At 44.8% G+C, this 11,489-nt stretch overlaps 1 long non-coding RNA gene and 1 other non-coding gene across 3 annotated transcripts; both read left to right on the top strand.

The window, feature by feature from the left end:
* Positions 1–79: 79 nt before the first annotated feature.
* Positions 80–2,264, top strand: LOC130852586 (uncharacterized). 2 transcript variants are annotated; one of them, XR_009053382.1, is made up of 3 exons: positions 80–706; positions 869–1,067; positions 1,542–2,264. It is a non-coding gene; the product is annotated as an uncharacterized LOC130852586 (long non-coding RNA). The 2 variants fall into 2 exon arrangements; XR_009053381.1 differs by lacking the exon at positions 869–1,067 and having other exon boundaries at positions 1,542–1,706; positions 1,820–2,255.
* On the top strand, positions 958–1,232 carry LOC130852856 (small Cajal body-specific RNA 13). Its single transcript, XR_009053559.1, has one exon. It is a non-coding gene; the product is annotated as a small Cajal body-specific RNA 13 (non-coding RNA).
* Positions 2,265–11,489: the final 9,225 nt, after the last annotated feature.

Genomic DNA, 11,489 nt, shown 5'->3' with positions numbered 1-11,489 from the left:
TCGCGCTCCGAGGCGAAACGAGAAAGAAGACGGCTTCCCTCCGAAGGGAAGACGGGCCTGCTGGGGTACTCCGGGATGATTGGGACAAGGGCTGGGCGTGGTTTCGCCGTTCCGCGGAACGCTGGGAAGGGGTCACTTACAGATGAAGGTTCCGGTTCCGGTGCAGGTGGTGTTTGTGTTGCCAGGGCAGCGTGGTTGGTCCCTTCGTGGTTGCTGTGTTCCGGGTGCTCACGCGGCTGGAGCGGGTCTGGGTCCGCCGTCGCCGACTTAGGTGGGCGGCCCAGAGCCTCCGGAAGGCCGCGGCGGGAGTAGGGGTCACGCCGGGGTCTGGCGGCCGGCCAGGCGCGCCCGGGGCTGCGGCGTCGGGGCCGCCCGGTCCTCCCGTGGTCCCGCTGCCCACGTGGGAGCAGAGGCCCCCAGACCCCTTCCCGTGGTTCCCGCCTCTGCAGAGCGATTGTTTCACTAAAACAGTTTTGCTTTTTAAAGTTTGTAAAACGCTCTCGATTGTGTGATGGGGGCTTCTCTGACTTTACAGGCTGTTTTAGCTCCTGGGCCTGGGCCCAGGAAAGGTTTGTTGAATGGGGAACTAAGAAAGGAATTGGTTCGTTCGACAAACGTTTTCTGAGCCGCTGCTGCGTGCAGGGCACGGTGCCGGCGCGGGACCTCCAGGGAGACCTGTGCCCAAAGCTTGAGACGTGAGAAGCAGGTACAAAGCAGTGTGGGGGTACAGAGAAGGGAAAGGAAGCCTCCCTAGGCCCACCGCTTTCCCTTTTCTCCATTGTGCTTATTATATCTTGACACATATTTATTAGCTTGTTTATTGATTTCTCTCCCAGACTGTCAACCTCATTCACTGCTGTATCCTCAGTACGTAGAACAGTGCTTGGAACCCGGCAGATGCTCACAGTGGTGGAAAGAGTGACCCCAGAAGAGCGGGGCTCAGTGAAATCGCCACGTGATCTGTAGTCTTGGAGCCGCACTGGGGTGGTGGTACCCCAGAGCACACCAGACTTGCAGAGAAAGCATCCTCCAGAGGAAGCTGAGGCATGGCTGCTCAAGGGCCAGCAGTACGATGTGCAATTTTCCTCTGATAGTTCCCGAGTACTGTTGCCACGGTGATAATGACCGTGCCATGTCATTATCTATCATCCGACAGTAAGAGAAGCTTTGGCAGTCAGATATTGTTTAACAGATGGAGTGGTTTCTGTTGGACACTAAGTACTGCTACAAATTACTTTCTTTTTAAAGCCTAAGTATTTTGGAAGTTGTGGCTGGAGGTGACCTGGTTCTGCTTTGGAGGCACTCAAGTTTAAAAATCAGAAAATTAGTACCTGTACTGTCAGGAAGTGAATCTTCCAAATAATCGTTGACCGTGAGACTTGAGGCCAGTAAGCTGAAAATAAACTTAAGACATTACTCAGAAGTGCTCCCCAGTGATGTATTTATATTATCCCCATGAATGTTATTGATGTTTGGTGGTTTTCTAATGTGGGGCCCAAAATTGATCGACTTCTTAAAGAATCCTTTTTTTCCCCCTCCAGAGTCATTGGTTCCAGGTAAATTGGAGGAACAAACATCATACAGAAATATACAGGAAGTGATGTGATGCCGAAGCTTAACTGTTGTTTGAGAAGTCCAGCGTCTGGTGCGCTTAACAGTAGGGACTATATTATTTGCACCTAATTTTTACTCCTACTTATGTTATAGTAAGTTGTTTCTTTTTTTAAAAAATAAATATTGGCATTTCGTTCCAGAAAACCTGAATTGTTTATTGCCTACCCTGAACTGTCTAATTCTGCTCTTGTGTTGACTGGAACAGGGAGAAGAATTTGCAAACCTATGATGTGAGGATCCAGAGACATAGCACTAGTCATGGGGTCTACCTAATAGCATGTCACTTTCCTTGTGTGTAATATTGGCTTTGCCAGTACAGTTGGCAGACATTTTATTACATTGAGAATACAGCTGTCATTAAAGGTGAAGAGTAATCCTTGAGCAGAAAGAACACAAATCTGTTTTCCAGATTTATAATAGAGTTGCTGTATATAGTCGAGTATGATAAGGACATCTGTGAAATGCAAGGAAAGCAAGTCGGGGCTCTTTCAGGGAGCTAAGCGGGATGGCTTTGATAATACGATCAAGGCCAGGAAAACAGATCATGTATCCAGACCAAGGAAATTGAAACAATACTCCTAAATTTAAGTTTTGAATAAAGCAACCTAAAATGCAAAATGTTGTTTGTGTTGAACATATTCCTCTTTGCCTTTGACTTAAAACCACTCATCACGTATTGGGACCAAACATCAGTGACTTAAAGAATCAAAGAAAATAGTGTTCAGAATATTTCTTCCAAAGCACCAGCCTCTTATATATGATGTGGCATTTGAGTTATGAGCTTTCTCATTAGAAATTCTATGGTGAAAGTATGACAGAAATACACTTCTTAAACAGTTTTAAGAAATCTGCTTTTATACTCAAATGCATTTGGGTGTTTTGAACATGGAAGTCGCTGTCTTTATCAGTTTGTGATCTCTCCCATGTGGACATTAATGGGTAGGTGGGGGTGGGAAGTACAGGAAACTTAGGAGAATTCTGGGATTTTTGGTTACAAAGTATAATCAGACCGCAAACTAAATAATCATACCACATAAACATGTTGACTCAGGCATCCTAAAAATGTTTTTCTTCCCTGTGCTTATTTATAGATAAGGCTTTACTATATTTAGTAAAATTTCTCCTTTCTACCCACTCCTCCAAAGCAAATTCACCCTTGAACCCATAGTTAAAACCTTACAGATTTGAGGTCATTTCTTCCTAAATGAAGAGTCAAGATTATTGAGCCTGAAGTGAAACTCTATTTGAACACCCAGCATGTCGGTGTTTTCCTACCCTCACTCCGGTCCTGAAGTTCATACTGTGTTCGGACAGGGTGTGGTTATTGTGCACAGGACACGTGTCCCAGAAATGTCTAGGTCAGAGCTGGCCAGAGCATTCCGCAAGTGTCATTTTAAGAGAAAAGTGGCTGCTTCTGTTGCCCAACAGGTTGCACCAGCAAACATTCCTGAGCTAAAATAACACTTGAGACAGGTTTCCATAGACCCGAACTGGAACTTGAGACCTTTCTCCGTGGCGCCCCTTAGTTATTCAGTAATTTTAGAGCATCACTGCAACCCTTTTAGAGCATCAGAGCAACACTGTTAACTTGATTGCCTAAAAGTAATGTAACATGTGAGAAATGAAGGCGATGCCTAGCCCTCTGAGAGAATTTTTGCTAACCTGTGATGCAAAGATAGAAATGCCTTTGGGATCTTTACTGCCTCTATCTGAGGAGGCAGCTGGGTTTATAAATACTTCTCTGGCCATGGGAGTGGCCTAGGTTTTGCTAATCGTAGTTTCTCACATCATGTGGGCTCAGCCTAGAGGCAGGAACGGAGGCCACATTCCAGCCCCCTTCCACTCTATTATGGAGGTCCTGTTCTCATCTGGGTAAAATGAAGAGAAATGATGTGCTGGAAATTGAGTTAGTTCAGTCTAGAACAAACTGGGAGATACAGGTGAAGATGGATTCCTGAAGAAGCATTTATGAAAAGCCTGGATCATAGAAGAGCCTGATTTTGTTCTGGGATTTGGAATGTAGAGGTGTGGGGCCTGGGTTCCAGTCCTAAGCATCACTTACAAGCTCTTTTGGATTTTCCTCAGAATTTTCCACCCCTTAAATCTTCCCGTTCCTGGATTTGTGAAAAATGTGTTTGTGACGTCTGCAAAAGGTAATGCCTATTTCAAGATGTTTTTATATAAGGACTGCAGAGTTTTTTTGTTTTTTTTTTAAGTTTTGTGAACATTGACTTTATTTTTTTTGTGGTTTTTTTTTGTATTTTTATTCTTAAACTTTTTTTTAATTGGGATACACTTGACATACAATAAACTGCATATATTTAAGGTGTACAATTTGATATTTTTTTCTTATTGGTAATGTATATATGGCAATCCCAATCTCCCAGTTCATCCCACCCTAACCCCACCCCACCCCACCCCCGCTTTCCCCACTTGGTATCCATATGTTTGTTCTCTACATCTGTGTCTCTATTTCTGCCTTGCAAACTGGTTGATTTGTACCATTTTTCTATATTCCGCATATATGTGTTAATATATGATATTTGTTTTTCTCATTCTGACTCACTTCACTCTGTATGATGATCATTAGGTCCATCCACGTCTCTACAAGTGTCCCAATTTTGTTTCTTTTTACAGTTGAGTAATATTCCGTTGTATATATGTACCACATCTTTGTCCATTCATCTGTTGATGGGCATTTACGTTGCTTCCATGTCCTGGCTATTGTAAAGAGTGCTGCAGTGAACATTGGGGTGCATGTGTCTTTTTGAACTATGGTTTTCTGTGGGTATATGCCCAGTAGTGGGATTGCTGAATCATATGGTAACTCTGTTTTTAGTTCTGCAAGGAACCTCCATACTGTTCTCCATAGTGGCTGTATCAATTTACATTCCCATCAACAGTGCAAGAGCGTTCCCTTTTCTCCACAGCCTCTCTAGCATTTACTGTTTGTAGATTTTCTGATGATGCCCATTCTAACCGATTTGAGATGATACCTCATTGTAGTTTTAATTTGCATTTCTCTAATAATTAGTGATGTTGAGCAGCTTTTCATGTGCCTCTTGGCCATCCGTATGTCTTCTTTGGAGAAATGCCTATTTAGGTCTTCTGCCCATTTTTTTGATATTGAGCTGCATGAACTGTTTATATATTTTGGAGATTAATCCTTTAGGACTGCAGAGTTTTAATGAATCGCTTTGTACTCTTCTCCTCTGCTCCTAGACATTTGCCCCCAAAATATTGTCATGCACGTGTATCATGACAAATAGGTTTTGTGTACAGGAATTCATTTGAAACTTGCATTAGACCTAAGATAATAGTTCTTGGGCATTTTGGTTCCTAAGTTCTTTTTTCACTATTTGTTAATAACATCTTTTGGACAGACTTGAGCACTTTGGGGTCCTCTCTAAGTTTTTTTTGTTTTTCTGTTTTTTTTTAAATTTATACAAACTCCTTTAAAGTCCACTGTTTATTGATTATTGATTTTTTTAAGAACTTTTATTGAGATACAGTTAACATACAATAAACTGCATATATTTAGAGTGTACAACTTGGTGGTTTTTTTCTTATTAATGTATATATGGCAATCCCAATCTCTAAGTTTTTTTTTAACCTTCACAAGCACTTTTTAAATCTTACTATGGAATCATAGCAAAGCCAGCAAGTCCCACAGAAAATTAAATATTCCTGAATTATCTAAAGGATATGTGTATGCATTGGATACAGATGTGATTTTTATGCTTTGTGCAACTAAACTGACCAACAATCTCAAAGCAAGACTCCAGTGAAAAATATAACCCATAAGCTTTTCACTTACGTGAAAAGTGAAAATTATGTTCTCTTTTGTCCCCATGCTTTTCTCAGTGAGGCCTGAAGTCACTGGCTATAGGCCTTTAAAATCAGACATTTGCTGGACTTTGTTCTATTGAGAACTTTATTTCGAGGGAAAGAGCCCAAAACATATTTCCTATAAGGTAATATTAAGAATTAAGTGGTAATCATAAAACATGCTAAGACTTAAGTGAAAGGTGATAAAAGAATTGTTGACTTTCCCTCAACTGTCTGTTTAGTGAAAGCTTTTAATGTTTTATGTTTCTTTTTTTTAACCAGCAGATAGATTCCATAACTCAAACTGTTACTACATTCCAGCGACTTCTGAGAAGGTGCCTAGACCACAGAATTTAAAAAGCAAGAAGCCAGTGCTGTTGTGTGTCACACTTGTTAGGAAGATTTATCTATTGGCAGGAGTTTGTGTCTCCTTTGATAATCACTGAGCTTGCAGCCAGGCGAATACTGAGAAAATGAGAAAATGTTACTGTTTCCCTTTGAATGATGGCTAAGATGTATTGTCAAGGCCATGAATACTCTTTATGTTGAGTCAGAATTTCACTTCCTACTTCAGCCTTTGAGCCTTGATAACTTCATGTTTCAAAATTAAATCTTGCTCTCCTGGGAATCCACCACTCCAGCCTACTTCAACAAAGCAGCTAGCCAAGGACCCTAGTTTCAGGGAGTGGGGGAGTGAGTTGGAAGTGGGATGACATTAACTATTCATTTTCCTTTGCAGGAAAAAAAACTGGAGGACTTTAAATCATATTTTTCCCTACTCTTAGGGCCAGAAAAAATCCCACTTGTTAATTCTAAACTTTACGCTTTTTGAAAGTGTAGCCTACTGAGATAAAATTAACTGATATCAAATTTCTGTGAGCCAGGGTTTCAGAGTTTTAATAAAAGACTATATTATAAACCAGTTACACTTGGTAAAAAAAATAATAACTAATAAAAGAAGGGAGGAGCATTTTGCATAGGCCGCACTTGCAAAATTGGGTCACCAAGAGAATTTTGTATGAAAAGCCTTGAGGAGAAGGTGACATATTTGCAGGCTTTCTCCCCTCTCCTGACATCCAGCGATCTGCACTTAGTGTGACTAAGCGTATATGTCAGTCCAGTTGAGCTGTTCCCACTGGTTCATCTCTTCATGCTGTGCAGCTGCAGCTCTGTATGACTGTGATGGGTCACTCATACTGCAGGCTGGAGGGGCGACAGGGCCAATGATACCCTCCTACTTGAAGGAATTTTTGCTTATTGCAACATAACCCATCATCTTTCAAAATCATTCTACCTTTTGAGAAACTTGGAGCATTTCCTGATGAGTCTCTGCCTTACCCCTCAAGGCTGGTAGGGGGCACTAGTCTTACTTAGGAAGCAGCGGCAGCAGGAGCCAGTAAATGCTGGAGGTGTCAGCGCACACTGTGTCTGGGAGTTAGCAGCCAGCCGGATTCTAGGAAGAGGCTCTCGGTTCCCAGCCAAGGCCGGTTCTTATTTTAGGGAATGGTTTACTCGCTCAGTTTTCTAATATTACAGCCACAACAGATTCGAAGCAGTGAATTTAAAAGGCTAACAATAAAAGCAGGTAGAAGCAATGACTAAGAGGTTAACGAAACTTTTTAAATTGAGAAGCAGATATGTTGGGATTTGTCTTTTTTTTTTTTTTCTTTTTTTGAAAAGGCGCGTTTTGGAAGCATTTGGTGTAAGCAGGGGCAAACAGCCCTCACATGTCACCATTCCTTGAGCATTAGAGCCCTGTGTAGTAGTTCCAGATCATCTAGAAATGGAAATGGTAGTCCATGTGCTTTGGTTAAAAAGCCAAGGGGACCTAGTGTATATTAGATAGCTAACAAAAATTATAGACTCATGGCCTAAGGGGGTTGTGTTAAAAAATAAATTTCAGAGGAATACTTTCTTCCCTCATTATGCCAGACAAACAGTTTTATTCTACTCTTTTTTAAAAAATATTTTTATTTATTTATTTGGCTGCTCCGGGTCTTAGCTGTAGCTTGTGGGATCTTCGCTGCCACATGCGTGATCTTTAGTTGTGATGTTCAGCATCTTTAGTTGTGGCATGCGGGATCTAGTTCTCTGATCAGGGATCGAACCCGAGCCCCCCTGCTTTGGGAGCGCAGAGTCTTAGCCACTGGACCACCAGGGAAGTCCCTATTCTACTTCTGTTATGTATCTCAAATTAGTCCATGATGGGTACCTTAGAAATACTTAATACATTTAATTAGGTGGTGAGGTATTGAATTATACTGGGATAAAGTTAGGTTTTTCTAAACTGTGTGAATCAAATGTTGGGCTTGAGAGCTCAACTAACATTAGGCCTGAAGACAGCTGTCCATAAAGCAGTTCTGCTAACACTGGATGCACAATTAGAGGCATCTGAGAATATAACCACTATGCTGTCTTACCACTGAGCCCCATTTTACTGTTTCTGGGGACCAAAACTCTTCAGGGATTTTATATGTATCACAGTTTAATTTTATGCCCCTCCCCCCACCATACCATCAGCTTCTAGTCCAACAGAGCTCCATTTTTCACCCCGGTCCTTAGCACTAGCACTTAGTGTGTGCTCAAAGCAAAACTCCTGAATGGAGAACATGTGACATGGTAAACAATACAAGACAGTATCTCAGAAACCCCAGATTGTGTGAAACTCATAATACTGACCACAGATGCCATAGGAGGGAGAGAAACATTCAACCATAGAGCTGGTGCTTAGCAGGACTCCGAGTGGAGTAAGACACTGCCACTCCCCAGGACCTCACAGTCTTATGATGGGGACAGATGCAAGAATGTCACTAAGTACCAGAGACAGGTGGGGATTCGGGGCCCAGTACAGCAAGTCAGGGCCTCGGGGATCAGAGAACGTTAGTAGAGGGGGTGGTGTTTGAACTGAGTGTTGACAAAAGGGTAAAGAGCTGCTGTTTAAAAGGGAAGGATGAAAGAAAAAAAAAAAAAGAAGGACATTCCAGGGCGAGGAAACAGCCAGGGCAAAGGCACAAAGGCCCAGGCAAGCTCTGGGGACACGCCAGGGTGTTTCTCTAATAGAAATGCAGACAAGTGAGTGTCGCTGAGGGCCTTAGGCTTTTATCCTTGGGTTGAGAGAAGGTCACAGAAAGAGTGTAAGCAGCAGAGTTCTTGAGAGATGAGCCTGGTAGGAATGCTGCTGAACTGGAGGCAGCCCGGACTGACCGAGGGAGGCCAGTCAGGGGACCCCTGTAAGATGGAACAGTTCCCGGGCTCTGGCTTGTGTGCTGTGACTGAAAGGCACCAGTGCGAGCCACAGTCCATACTTTGAAGGTAGAATTGACAGCATCTGGTGACTTGCTGGATGTGGGGCGGGAGCTGGGAAGAAGAGGGCGGGACTTAGGCTTAGCCCCAGATTCTGGCTTAGCGCTGGAGCTCCTACTTGCTGAGGAATACGGGGAATACTGGGAGCACAGTGGCGGGGTGGGGGGGGAGGAGGGAGGATTGAAGGGATGAGTCGTGAGTTACTTTTGAACATTCTGAATTCCCAGGAATCTGAGGGGCATCTATCTAAATCATTATCTGAAATATTGAGATTATTCAGATGATTTCCCAGGCAGTTCTGGACCTGATGATAAAAGAGATTTGGGGACTTCCCTTGTGGCGCAGTGGTTAAGAATCCACCTGCCAATGCAGGGGATATGGGTTCAAGCCCTGGGCCAGGAAGATTCCACATGCCGAGGAGCAACTGAGCCCATGCGCCACAACTACTGAGCCTGAGCTCTAGAGCCTGAGAGCCACAACTACTGAGTCTACATGCTGCAAATACTGAAGTCCACACGCCTAGGCCTACAGCAAATGCTCCACAAGTGAAGCCACTGCATTGAGAAACCCACACAGTGCAACGAAGAGTAGCCCCTGCTCGCTGCAACTAGAGAAAGCCTGTGCGCAGCAACGAAGACCCAATGTAGCAAAAAAAAAAAGGAGAGAGAGAGAGAGACGTGGGCAGGGAGAGCAAGGAAAAGGAAAAACCAGAGATGAAAGCTGAGGGATGGATGCAGTTAGGGAAGGACAGGCCTGAAGACTAGAAAGGAGGCAGGAGGAGAAATGAGCAACCGCGTCCAGGAGAGAGGCCCCATCAGGGCTGTCAGAAACTGAGGGAGAGGCCAGGTAAGGACACACGTGTTCCCTGGGTTTGGCAATGGAGGTAAGTGAAGCGTGGCTGTGGGCTGAGCAATCAGGGCGTCCCCCGACCTTGTGCAGCTCCCTGCATCTTTCAGTCTCTGGAACACGAAGGAGCCGTGCCAGTGAGTTTATAGTGTCTTCTGGCTTCTATCTGTGTGTGTGCACCTGTGTTTCAGGCCATCGTAGAGCCTGTAAACTGAGCAGACAGTGTCCAGGCCTTTGCCCAGATTTGCCAGTGACACAAACAAACTTTTCAGCTTGGATGATGAAACAGCCGTGATTACTGAAGTGGGTGAACTAATCCCACTGGCGCAGCACCAGCAAGGACCTTTTAAATACCCGAGGATACAGGGTGTATGTGCTGCTTTGTCTCCTGCCTGTTTATGGGGGCTGCTTCTGTCTGCTGAGTATGGCTTTCAAAGGGCCGGAAGGTGCATTTGGCAGCACTTGCTGTTCTTCTCTGCACAGCAACTCGACAGCGTTGAAGAAGAAACTGAGGATTAAAGTTCTTTAAGATTCCAGGCCAGGTGCCGGGGTTCTGGAAGTGCAAGGACTTGTGCCAGTCAGTTTGAAAAGTGTTTGTTTTGCATGTGTCTGGGGCCAGTTGTTTGCAGCAAGATTCTAAGGTTTGATGGAAAGAAGCTCCTGCAGTGAAATGGCCTTCTCTGCTGGGGAAATACCAAGAATTGTCATCAAGGGCAATAGGTTTCATACAGGCATGCAGACCGCTTTGACACAAGCCCCAGCCGATGCAGTACAGGGGCCAGCCGTGCCCCAAGTGTGGGCTTCCTCGGAGCAGAGCCCAGCCGGATTGCATGGTGATGGGGGCGGGGGGGGGGCGGGCACAAGTGCCCTGCACAGTTCTGCTGCCCTAACTCGCGTGCAGAGCACCCCCACCCCACCCCTTCCTGGGCACGCTGCCTATCACACTGAGCTTCTAACGTTATCACATGTTCAGGACAGCCAAGCCTGCTGAGAGCAAGGAGAGAACATTTCAGCAGATTTCAAAAACACGTCTCCAGGGAGCAAAAACAACAAAAGATTTCTCTTCCTCCTTAGTAGAGACGTCTTCCTTACCCACAGCCTCTTCCTGAGTTGGTCTCTGTTGTGAACTTTGGTTGGCAAGCCGAGTCATTGGAGGATTTCATGTCCCATAATAGCACACATTGGCAAAGAACTTTGTTTGCAGCAAGTTCTCACGGTCTTTGTTCTGGGTGATCCTCATGACAGCTCCCACAGGGAAGACAGGGCACGAACTGGCCCCATTTTCCAGATGCAGAGACACAAAGAGGGGAGGTGGCCTGCCCTGGGCTCAGCCAGCTGGGGGATGCCTTGCCCCGGAGGTATCATGTCAGGAGATTTCCATCCAATGAGCTTTTCACTCTGCCACGCTTTCCCCTCCTCCCTACACTCTTCTCTACCCCCCCCCCCCCGCGCCTCCCCCCTGCCCTGCATCCCCCACCCCTTCACCCCAGGTTCACAACACTGACATTATCAAGGCTGCTTTTAGGTTTCAAAACAAAATCAAACAAACAAATAAGCCAGATTCCTAGTGCGCCGTTGTTTAAACCAAAACAGTGAAGCTAGAAGGCTGAACAGCAGTCAAGGCTGTGACAGAAAAGTAATCACACATCTCACGTGTTCAGTACCAAGGAAATCACTGAGTGTGGGTGTGACTTCCCTGGTACAGAGCGGCTCAGAGAATACAAAACCACAGTCATCATCCGAGATGAAGTCAGCCAGCCCGGTGTGCTTCATGGTACATGTGAAGCTGAAGCTCGGAGGTTTTCCTCACTGCGTGTGCCAGTGATCAAAGTAACTGGAGGGCTCAGCCCTGCTGTTTACACACACTGATACACACACACACAACAGACCTCCAGGCT

The sequence above is a fragment of the Hippopotamus amphibius genome, chromosome 4, assembly GCF_030028045.1.
Source record: "Hippopotamus amphibius kiboko isolate mHipAmp2 chromosome 4, mHipAmp2.hap2, whole genome shotgun sequence".
NCBI classification, from domain to species: Eukaryota; Metazoa; Chordata; class Mammalia; order Artiodactyla; family Hippopotamidae; genus Hippopotamus; species Hippopotamus amphibius.
Note: the sequence above shows the minus strand (reverse complement) of the source record. Positions and strands in the feature narration are given on the sequence as shown.